The sequence below is a fragment of the Pelodiscus sinensis genome, chromosome 31 (genome assembly GCF_049634645.1).
Source record: "Pelodiscus sinensis isolate JC-2024 chromosome 31, ASM4963464v1, whole genome shotgun sequence".
Classification (NCBI taxonomy): Eukaryota; Metazoa; Chordata; order Testudines; family Trionychidae; genus Pelodiscus; species Pelodiscus sinensis.
In genome coordinates this window covers 10659144-10671230 of record NC_134741.1, presented here as the reverse complement: position 1 = coordinate 10671230, position 12087 = coordinate 10659144, and the positions used below count along the sequence as shown (strand labels likewise).

General features: G+C 51.7%; 1 non-coding gene across 1 annotated transcript; it reads left to right on the top strand.

The window, feature by feature from the left end:
* The first annotated feature begins 1578 nt into the window (after positions 1-1578).
* On the top strand, positions 1579-1660 carry TRNAS-CGA (transfer RNA serine (anticodon CGA)). The gene has a single exon. It is a non-coding gene; the product is annotated as a tRNA-Ser (tRNA).
* The last annotated feature ends 10427 nt before the right edge of the window (positions 1661-12087 follow it).

The window sequence follows — 12087 nt, the reverse complement described above, 5'->3', positions numbered from 1 at the left end:
TGGGAAATTTTTAAAGTGCTGCTACACAAATGCTAGGAGTCTGACTAATAAGATGGGTGAACTAGAGTACCTCATATTAAAGGAGGAGATTGACATAATAGGCATGACTGAAACCTGGTGGAATGAGGAAAATCTGTGGGACACAATCATACCGGGGTATAAAATATATTGGAAGGATAGAGCAGGCAGGGTTGCTGGTGGAGTGGCACTGTATGTGAAAGATAATGTAGAATCAAATGAAATAAAAATATTAAATGAAGCAATAGATTCAATAGAATCTCTATGGATAGTAATTGCATGCTCCAATAATAAGAAATTAACAGTAGGGATATATTATCGAGCACCTGACCAGGACAGCGATACTGACATTGAAATGTGGAGGGAGATTAGAGAGGCTACCAAAATAAAGAAGTCTATACTAATGGGGGATTTTAATTATCCCCATATTGACTGGATATGTGTCTACCTCAGGAAGAGAAGCTAAGATAAAATTTCTCAATGGTTTAAATGACTGCTTCTTGGAGAAGCTGCTACAAGAACCCACAAGGGGAGAAGCAATTCTCGATTTAGTCCTGAGTGGAGCGCAGGATCAGGTCCAGGAGATAACCGTTACAGGACCGCTTGGGAATAGTGACCATAACATAATGACATTTAACATTGTTGTGGTGGGAAGAACACTTCAGCAGTCCAGCACTCTGGCATTTAATTTAAAAAAGGGGAATTACACAAAAATGAGACAAATTACATTTGTCTGTGCTTGTGGATCCCGCTATCTTTGGCCTGGAAAGGTCCTATGTAGCACTGTGGTTTTTCTGTAACCCTATTGTAAGGCCTGTAGGTATTCAGTAGGTCTAAACTGAAGCCTTCTGCAGCCAGATGGAAGAGCAGTAGCAATTAGTTGTAAAGCCTGGAGTCACATGCTCATATTCCAGCTATATGACATTTAAATAGTGTTACACATGGCTGGGGAGTGGAGGGAGGTGTCTTATCCTAGGGGCACCCACTGTCACCAGGCAGGAAACAGATCTCACGGTGAGTAGAGAAAACTTAACAGCATTTTGTCTGGCAAGACTGCTTACCAATAGTTGTGTTTGTGCAATGGGTATTCTATGATTCTTGTCCTCACTTTCCTATTGTTTGTCTGTGTGATAGTCTGGTTTGGATCTCTTTCTGTCTGCTGTATAATTGATTTTGCTATGTGTAAATCAACTAAGGTGGTGGGGTATGATTGGTTAGGTAATTCTGTTATATTTGATTAGTGAAATTATACTAAAATAATTGGTTAATGAAGAATTAAGCAGTATTGAGTTTCTCTATATAAACTGGGGTCCAAGAAGGAGACCAGCAAGAAGAAGAAAAAGGGGAGAAGAGAAGAGGAAGAAAAAGGGAAAGGAAGACCAAGAAGGAGGAGAGAAGACCTTGAAGCAGAACTCACCTCCAAGGCAGCCTAAGACAACAACAGCCAGAACTCCTCTGCAGAGCTGTTGAAATGGTTTGCTGTGTGAATCCTATGGCAGGTGATGTTAGGACTGTGCACTGGGATTATTTACCAGTTTCCCTGGTTCCCCAATGCATGCAGCTGTGATGGCCGAGTGGTTAAGGTGTTGCACTCGAAATCTAATAGGGTTTCCCTGTGCAGGTTCAAATGCTGCTCATAGCGAGGCCTGTGTTTTGGCTATACCCCTTCCTATGGCAACAAGGGCCTCTCTAAGGGTACGTCTAGACGACAGGCTTTTGTCGACAGGTACTGTCGACAAAGCTTCTGTCGACAAAGAGTGTCTAGACTACATTCAGTTCTGTCGACAAAGCAAGCCGCTTTGTCGACAAAACCCTGTAGTCTAGACACAACCCTAGATGCAATAACACCTTCTGTCGACAGAACTCTGTCAACAAAAGGCGTTATGCCTCGTAAAATGAGGTTTACCAGCGTCGACAAAACTGCTGAGTTCTGTCGACGTTATGTCGACAGAACTCAGTGGTAGTGTAGACGCAGGTATAGTTTTGTCGACAAAAGTCCACTCTAGACACACCCTTAGTTACCAGGAGTGGGGCTGTTAGTGTCGACATCTAACTAATTGCACCATTAGGCCCTGTCTTCACTCAGGTAGAGATTTCTGCTGCAATCCATCTCGGGGGTTACGTCTACACTGCAGGCTTTTTGCACAAAAACTTGCAGAGCATTTATACTGCACTCATGTTCTTCCGCAAGTAAATTTACAGTACAGCATCAGAAAACAGTTCTTCTTCCGGAAGAGTTATTCCTCTCCCCACGAGGAATAAACCCTCTTGTGCAAGAGCTCTTCCACAAGAGGGCAGTGTCAACAGGCAACATTAATTTCTTGCGCAAGAAGCCCGTATCTGAAGTGGCCGTCAGCGCTTTCTTGCGCAAGGGAGCGTCCACACTGCTATGGATGCTCTTGCGGAAAAGCACATCTTTTGCACAAAAGCACATGGCAGTGTGAACGCTCTCTTGTGCAAGACCTTTTGCACAAGAACTATTCCGCAAAAGAGTTGTTGCACAAGAAGCCACCACTGGACGCTCTACCTCGACTTAGAGCCCCAGGAGGCACTGGGGAGAATGACTTTGAATAGCCCTGGGCAGGAACTATTTTGAAATAGCAGTAGTGGAGCATCCACACTACCACTATTTCAAAATAGCTATTTCGGAAGAGGTGTTATCCCTTGTGCAATAAGATTTACTGATTTGGAACTAAGCTGTGGCTGGCTTTTGGGGTGCGTGAGTAGAATCAGAGAGGGGCCACTGGAGGCTCTTGGCCCTCTGGATGGCTCTGCTTGTGAAAAAAATAGGGACCACACATTATTGGAGAATGTAGGTAAGGATCCCACTGCTTCTCACATGCTGAGCGCTCTACCACTTGAGCTAATTCCCCTGCTATGCAAGTGCTAAATCTCTTGGTGACTCTGCCCTTCTCCACAGGGACGTCTGTCTTCCAGGTCAGTTAGTTGAGGGAAAGGAGATGGATCCAATGAGGCTCCTCCTCACACTCGTGCTTGGGACCCTCATTCTCTCTCTGGCCTCAAGGGCAGATCTCAAGAAGGAGACTCCCTGAAGAAAAGCCGGGGGGGGGGGGGGGGGAGGCTCTGAGATGGCCCCTGCCCTGCTGCCTGTCCCACCTGGCCATTGTCATGGATTCTTTGTGAGGTCATCGCCTCCCAACCTCCTTTAGGCCAATAAGCTGAGGGGCTGCAAAAGGCCCTTGTGATGTCCTGAAAATAATCAGCAGGAGGGTTTTCGTTGCGCTAGAAGGGGCAGTGTAGACAGCTCCTTCTGGCACAAGAGCTTCTTCAGCAAATATGGTGGCTCATAAACTATGCAAATGAGGCTCGGCGATATTCCACGTTTAGCCTCATTTGCGTATTACTCGTGCAAGAAGCCGCAAGTGTAGACATAGCCTTCTTGTCAGCTCACTGCAAAACACCTCACAACGGAGAGTGAGGGTGAGAGTGGATAAACCCAGCTGTGCTGCAGAGCAGCTGTTAGATGGGGAAAGAGAGGGGCCCCCTTGGCCTCACCGAGCAACACACACATATAAGAAAACTTCAGTTGTGTCAGGATGGCCGAGTGGTCTAAGGCGCCAGACTCAAACCATCCCTCAGTGGGGTGCTCTGGTCTCTGAATGGAGATGTGGGTCTCCCCTGCCATTGTAGAAGCGCTTGCTTAGGATTTCTCTGAGGCTGCATCTACACAGCAGCGTTCCTTGGGAATAACGGCCATTATACTGCAATAACAATGGAAGCATCTACACAGCAATTCCATTATTCCGACGTCTGTAACGCTCCATCCAGGCCAGTGGTCTGAGGAGCCAGGAGGTTTCCAGGCTGCAGACAGACAAGCCCACAGGTAAAGACAAAGCAAAGTCCCAGCCACTTCCTGCTCAGCCCAGCGGGGTCTCTGTGTGGTCCCCAGACCTTTTGTTTGCTGTTGCCAAGTTGCAGGGGCCCAGATTCTACAACACTCACGGGCCCCACTGGAGGGGGCTGGTTTGATGCTTCACCCCTCCGGAGACCCCAAACTCCCCCAGTGCTCTGAGAGCCCAGTTTGCTGAGACCCTCCTCCCCCCTGCCTGGGACTCTGTTTGCTTGAGACCCCAGAGCCCTCCCTTGGTCTGCCTGGCATGTGGGGACTCAGGTCTAGTGGTGGATTTGCAGAGTCCCACAACAGCTGCTGCCAGCTGTGGATGTGCACGTCTGTCTGGGGTTACTGGGCACCTGGCTTGATTGGGTGAGTCCCGGATATTGTTCCTGCCAGGATGGACAAAGCAGCAGTGAGAGAGGAGCTTCAATAGGTCAGCTGGCAGAGCAAGGGCAGGTGTTCTGAGGGGGCTGGCTTGATTCTGCTCTAAGGAGAGCTCCTTCTTCCTTCCCTGGCAGAGGAGAGGAAGGATTTGCCGGCTCCTGGCTTCCAGGAGGCACAGCTGGGCTCTTCTCAGAGGAGCCAAAGAAGGGATAAGCATCAAGAACAAGAACTTTTCACAAAGCCTGAGATTGAACCAGGGAACCTTCAAATCTTGAGTCTAACACTCACCCCACTGAGCTACTTTAGCAGCTGACACATTGGCTGTTCTGAGCCTGCCACTTCTCTCCCAGTATGTCCCCACTGAGCTACTTTGGCACCACATGTAATTGCCTTCCCGCCTGCCTGTCAGCTCGCCTGCCCCCCTGTATGTCTCCACTGCATGTTGTGCTTGCACAAAAACCTCCCCCTGTGCGTGTGGTTGGCAGTGGTTGCTAGATGGATCCATTCACATGTAGCTTCACTGAAACCCCCCTTGTTTCTGCCTTGAGCCTCCCCCTGCCCAAGGGGTGGTGCCCAGTAGAACAGTCCCGGTAAGAAATGTGTCACTTTCACCCCTGGGAGCAGCTCAGCCATGCAAGCCAAATCCTACCCACTAGACCATCAGGGACACGTGAATGCATTTCTTTCCTTACCTACATTAGCCTTTCATAGGCCACTTTCTGTCCCCTTCAGGACATGGGTCCATTTTCCATTGCCCAGAGGGGACACGAACAAAAACTTTCACCCCTGGGAGCAGCTCAGCCATGCAAAGGGGCTGCCTGGGGCAGGACATTAGCCCTGGGGTGGGTGTGGCAGTGACATCACAAGGGGCTTTTGCAGCCCCTCAGCTTTCTGGGCCAAGTCAGCTGCCCAACTAGCCCAGGATCCTGTCTCACAACAGAAACCAATTTCATTGCCCAGTGGGAATCCTCAGGACAGACAATTGTTAAGTGATGCCTCCTGTCGCCCATTCCTAGCTTCTAGAATACACCAGCTAGGGACACCTGCGCTGTCCATCCTGGTTAAATGACATTGATTGACCTTTCCTGCATTAAATTATCCAGTTCTTATTTGGACCTTCATGTAGACTATACCTTCACAAGATCCTGTGGCAAGCAGTTCCACTGGGCACAAAAATGCTTCCTTTTAGTTAATTTTTAATTTGGTTACTTACCAGTTTCATTCTCTCACCCAGTAACTTGAGTAGGAGAAAAAAAATTGCTATTTGCTTTCTGCACCCCTGTCATCATTACATAAAACTCTGTCCCATCGCCCCTGAGTCGTCCCTTTCCCAAGCTGAGAAGAAGAAATTCCATGAACTCCTGGGAGCTGCTGTTCCAAAGAAGAGGCATTTCCTGTGGAAAAGATGGCCAAGCCCAACCCCTACACAGAGCACCAGAAAATACCAATGGACACTGGGCACTTGTAAAGCTCCCTCTCAGGCAGCGCTACGGAATGGATCCAGTTGGCCATCGGGCTGACTAACGCCATCAACAGACGAGTCCCAGTGAGACTTCTCAGCCCAAGTGCAGAGACTGTGGAGTCTTCCGCTCCCAGCCCAGTGGCAGAGGGGAGCGCCCCGAGGAGACGGGTCTCGAGGCAGCAGAGACCTTTGAAGGGAACGGAGACGTAAGGTCAGAAGGAAGGAGAACAAGTCACCTCTTCTCAGGTGAGATGTGCTGGGAAACTACCAGATCCGGTGCAAGCTGAGCTCCAAGGGCTGGTTCCTGTCTTGGTGGCTCCTTGCAGGGCCTGGCTTGAGAAGCACCAAGGAGCTGTGTGTGGCCAGGAGAAAGGGTGCAGAAGGAACATGGATGAAGGAGCAGGGTGGGGGAGCAGGAAGAAGGGAGGGTTTCAAAGGAAGCGGGAGGTGCTGGGTGGGAAGAAAGCAAGGGGAATGGGGTGACTGGGGTTCATGAGGTGGGACATTATGTAGTTTTCTGTCCCCGTGTGGCAAAAGCACCAGCCACAGTACCCTGAAGGTGAACAGCCAATATAGTGGCACTTCCAGAGTGGAACCTGGACTGTGTGGCCACAACCACCTGGTCTCAGGCACGGCATCTCTGAGATGTCTCAGCCCCAGCCCTGCCTCCTCCAATCTCAGCCTAACCACATGCTCCTGAAAGCCAGCACACATGCCACCCATCCCTACACCAGGGGGCAGGCCCTGGAACTGCCTTGTGGGCACGCAGGGGAACCGCAATAAGAGGAGACCCTGTGTTTCTGCCTGGCTGTGAAGCAAGGACTTTTTGCGTGTTAGGCAAATGTGATAATCACTACACCACAGAAACACACTTAACAGTGACTTCTGCTGCTGCAGTTAAACTTGGGCAAATATTCGGTTGCTAACCCTTTGGCCAACAAAGATTGCTGCGGGGCAAAGGAATTCTCTGTTGTCAGTTTTGTGGCCTGAGGAAGGGACCAAACTGAAGGAGGCCCGGCCCCAGCCTGGGAACTCCAACCTAACCCCTGAGAGGCTGCTGTGCCTGACACTGGCAAGGCAGGGCTCTGACTGCAATTGCTAGGACAGGCGAGCCAGCGCCAAGTGCCCTTGTGATACCCTGGGGGTGTCAGTGCCCAGAGACCCTGCAAGTGCAACCTCTGCAGCTCCTGTAACCGTGGAGATTGACTCTCGTCCCCCCTCCCTTGGGATGGGCAATGGCAACAGGTGGAGGAGCTGGGAGAGAAGTCCCAGAGAGCATCCCCATGACTAAGCTGGCCAAGCAGCTGCTGGGTATGGGGGAGGTGAGGGAGGCAGCCCCCAGTGGTGCCTGGCCAATGTGTCTGCTCTCCCTGCCATCCCTCCCTACATAGCTGGAGATGGCCATGTCCCCACAGCAGGAAGCCGAAAGGGAGCAAAGAGCAGAAGTGCTGGAAGCTGATGGGGGTGGCCTCTGGGTTTGATTTAGTGAGTCTTAGTTGGACTTGCTAAATCAAACGCTGTCAGATCGATTGTGGCCATTCATCCCCAGCTGGACATGGTCCTTGTTCTTCTGCAGGACAAGGCCAAAGTAGAGTAAGGATGAGCCAATGGGCATCCAGATCAGATCACACCCTTGTTGAATGGATGGAAACAGAAACCAGACACACACACAGAGCCGGTTTGAATTGGTTCCAGCTGAGGGAGGGTTTGTCTGGTTTATGTGCATTGGCACTAGAGCACGTTAGGGGTTTGTGGTCATTTGAAGAATCCCTGTTCAATAGAAATCCAAAGTGTGACACAGCTGGAGATGTAAAAGTTTCATTTCAATTGATGAGCTTTTTAAGAGGGCACTTGTTACATTCCCATTGCAACCATGTGTTTGCATCCAGCGTTGGGAACGGAGCAGGAAACGAGGCTTTTGTGTGACACACATCTCAGGTGGGAGGGACCCTCACTGACCCCAGAGTGTGACTGGTCCTAACAAGGGATTTGCCCTGAAAGCAGCAGAGCTGGGGCAGGACAAGGAGTCCTGGGAGATGAAGCAGCTGGAGGGAGCCAGGAGAGCAGAGGCCAACCTGAGAGTCAGAGGTGCCCACTCCACTTTCATATCATGGGTCCCATGGTGTAAGGGGCAGGATTCTGAATTCTGCAATCTGAGTTCAAATCTCAGTGGGACCTGCTGGGGCTCAGCTGGTTGTTACAAGGTTCAGGTGCTTCAGCTTCCATGCACTGAGGCTCAACAAAGAGAGTTTTGTTCCTCTTGCTGGGTGCCTGAGGCCCTCTGGAGCTCCATCTCCAGACTGAGCAGGCAGGCGGGAAGGGCCTGATGCCATCACAGCTGCAGGGCAGGTCATGCACCTGGCCCCTGAGCTCATCCTGTGCTGGAGGCAGCCAGACAGTGTGAGCAGGTCAGAGGGGGGATTGGGGGAAGGGTCCTGAGTCCTGGCTCCCAGCCACGCAGCTTGGCAGAAAGACCAATGGCCCCTGCACAAAGTGCATTGTGGATATAAGAGTTGGGGCAGCAGGAAAGGGGCAGGCCCCTCAGCACCAGGGCACAGGCAGGAGAAGATGAGATTGAATCCTGCTACCTCTGCCATGGCTTGGCCCAGGAGGGCTGGTGTCCAGCAATTTTTCACCCCAGCTTTGTGGGAGGCCAAGTAGGAAGGGGCCACTGCAGGTGCACAACCCCCTGGCTGCTGTGTCTGTGGGAAGGGGAAGAGGACACACACTTGTCACTGGGGAACAGGGCTCATGGATCCCACTTGTTCCTGCAGAAAATGAAACAGGCTGAGCATTTTGCAGAGAACAGGCCACAACCCTTCTCCTGTCCCTGGAGAGATGGAAATGGGGCCATTCCTTGTGGGGAAAGAAGTGGGGGTATGTCTACACTACAACGTTAATTCGAACTAACTTAGTTCGAATTAGTTAATTCGAACTAAGCTAATTCGAACTAACGCATCTAGAACTAAAAACTAGTTCGGATTAGCGTTTTGCTAATTTGAACTAGCATGTCCACATTAAGTGGACCCTGAACCGGGCTTAAGGATGGCCGGAAGCAGTGCCGGCAGGGCATCAGAGGAGGACTTAGAGCGTGGAGATGCTGTCTCAGGCTAGCCAAGGGCTGTGCTTAAAGGGTCCTGACCCCCACCCCGGACAGACAGTTCTCAGGGGTGCCCTGCTTGCAAAGCAGTCCTGGCTTGGAGTGCCCGGACTACCCACACTGGGCACATCACAGCACTCGGCCATCAGCCCGGCTGCACTTGCTGCAGGCTGCCATCTGGGGAGAGGGAGCAATTGGGGGGCTGCAGGAGAGCTTCCACCCCCAGAAGCCCCAAATGGAATCTGTCTTTATTGAACAAAACTAGGGGAGACTGGGAAAAGGAGGTGGGAGAGGGGAAGAGAGAGGCTGGGAGAGGGGAGGGCAGCTAAAATGATCAGGGGTTGGGAACAGGTCCCATATGAAGAGAGGCTAAAGAGACTGGGACTTTTCAGCTTAGAAAAGAGGAGACGGAGGGGGGACAGGATAGAGGTCTCTAAAAGCAGGAGTTGGGTGGAGAGGGTGCATACAGAAAAGTTCTTCATTAGTTCCCATAAAGAAGGACTAGAGGACACCAAAGGAAAGGAATGGGTAGCAGGCTTCAAACTAGTAACAGAAAGTTGTTCTTCACAAAGCAAAGAGTCAACCTGTGGAACTCCTTGCTGCAGGAGGCTGTGAAGGCTACAACTAGAACAGAGTTGAAAGGGAAGTGAGATCAAGTCATGGAGGTTGGGTCCATGGAGTGCTATTAGCCAGGGGGTAGGAGTGGTGTCCCTGCCCAAGGTTTGTGGAAGGCTGGAGAGGGATGGCACGAGACAAATGGCTTGGTCACTGTCTTCGGTCCATTCCCTCCAGGGTCCGTAGGGTTGGCCGCTGTCGGCAGACAGGCTACTGGGCTAGATGGACCTTTGGTCTGACCCAGTACGGTCATTGTAAGCTCAGGGCTCAGGGTCGTGGGTCTCAGTGGACCCCCTTGATTTTCATGCACACCTGCTCCTGGGTGGCCAGGCTGGCAGCTCTCCTGCCCTAGCCGGCCACTTTCCTGTGCCTAGTGCGGATATTGTGGACGAGGTCCACGATGTCCGCACTAGCCCAGGTGGGTGCCCGCCTCTTGCGGTCTCGGGCAAGCTCCCGGGAGCCGCCAGCCTGGTCCCGGGAAGAGGGGGAGGGCTGGGGGGCATCGGGTGGGTGGCTTGATCCGTGCCAGGTGCAGGGTCTGCTGGCTGGGTGCTGGCAGGCTTGCACCTGGCACGGGCACCGTAGCCAGCCTGTGCCCCTTTAAGGGGTCCGGGTCCGGGGCCGGGAGGGGGGCAGACGAGTTTCCCTGGTGTTGGCCAGAGTGGCCACCAGGGAAACCTGGGGAGGGCTAGCCTCCCACTAGTTCGAATTAAGGGTCTACACAGCCCTTAATTCGAACTAGTAAATTTGAAGTAGGCTTAATCCTCGTGGAATGAGGATTACCTAGTTCAAACTAAGCGCTCCGTTAGTTCGAATTAAATTCGAACTAACGGAGCGCTAGTGTAGCACCTACGAAAGTTAGCTCGAACTAACGTCTGTTAGTTCGAACTATCTTTGTAGTGTAGACATACCGTGGGTGTGTTGGGAGTGGAGTTCAAGTTCAAACCTCTCCACAGAGCAGAAATCCATGTTAGGGGCAAGAAAGAGCCTTGTGTCAGGCGGTGGAGAACACTTGGCTCCTGTTATGCTGTGATAGGATATTAGGAAGCTTTTTGCACATAGTCTGGCTAGCTCAGTTGGTAGAGCTTTTAATTTCAGGGTCATGGGTTCAAGCCCCATGCTGGGCAGTCCCCTTCTTTAACTCAACTTCTCAGTCTACAAGCAATTCCCCCTCAGCTTTCACCAGGGTTTTAGAAAGAAAAAGTGTAGTCCTGGGCTCCAGCTTTAGTAGAACCAAAGAGAGAACCAACTGCAATTTCCATCTTCTGAGGGAAAGGGAAGAGGATTTCCTTCTCCTCCGTTCTAGCCACATCAGCCCAGGGAGGAGAAAAAAAATAACCCTCCGCCCGCTGATTGTCCCCTGTCAGCTTCTGTAGCTTCACCTCTTTCCACAGTAGCTCCAAATCTCAAGGGGCTGGTGAGGAAATGAGGAGCTGGCAGCTCGGGTTAGTGGCTTCCCTGAGAACAAGAGGTGGAGTGTTCACAAGGTGCATTCCCCTCCCCCGCAGAGCAGGGTGTTAGAAATGGCTGGGAACAGAACAGTCAGCCAAGTTCCACTAGCAAAGTGTGTTTCTGTGGTGTAGTGGCACAGCTCACACATGGCAGTATGGCAGAACATCTTGTGAAAGAAGCCGTGAGTGTAGACATAGCCTTGGTGAGGGTGCTTCACAGTTGCCATCTCCTGTTGTTCAGGCCCCTCCTTAGTAGAGGCTGCTGTTAGGGGCAGATGGCATGAGGGGTGGGGTTGCTTAAAACCTCAGGTGTCCTCAGTGAGAGCCAAGGGGCCTACTCTCCTATCAGGCCTAGGAGTCAGACAGAGCATAGCCTGAGGATAAGAACTCCTACCAAAGGCAGAGGCTCCAGAGGAGGGAGGGGCTAATTATTTGCTGGGGCAAACTGACAGAAAATCCCCAGGCTGGGAAGACACAGTGCTGCCAGGGAGGGGCCTCACTGCTAGTCGCTGTTCCTGTTCCAGGAGCGGAGAAGGTGCGTGCACCTGTGTGTGTGTGAGCCACATGGCACCTGTGGCCTCTTGCTGAGGGGGGGGCTCCCTAGGCTCCATAGCTCCTTCTGTGGAGGGGTGGAGGGACCCCTGGTCTGGTATTTCCTGCTGGGGAGAAGTAGAGGCCCCAAGCCCTATAGCTCCTGCTGGTGGGGACCCTGACCCCTCATCTCCTGACACAATTTCAGTTTTTCCCTGGTGGGATGCTTCAGACAGGAGGGATGTCGATGCCAACACACTGGCCCAGCCTGGGCCGGCAGTGACACTTTTTATGCATGCAGGGAAATGCCCCAGCTTGTCCCCATCACAGAGCTGCTGCCACTCTGCTCTTTCCAACTCTTCTCTCCACTCACCCTTTTCCTAAACCAGCAGTTCCATGGGTGGCCAGGGGAGGCCTCTTCTGTGTCCCAGAAGCACACAGGAAAATATGATCAGAGGCATCCAAAAGGCATCACTGGGAGTCTAACCCAGGATCACCTGTTTACTAGGCAAGGGGCTTTAGCTAGTTAACCCATGGCACTCTCTTGAAGCACCTTACTGAAACTGTTCCATTGCATGGTCCCAGACAACACCTTTGACTCCCAAAGTGCAGCCATTCCCCATTTCCCTCCAGCCCTGGCAGTGTCTGTTTCCCTGGGCACAGAAGGCTA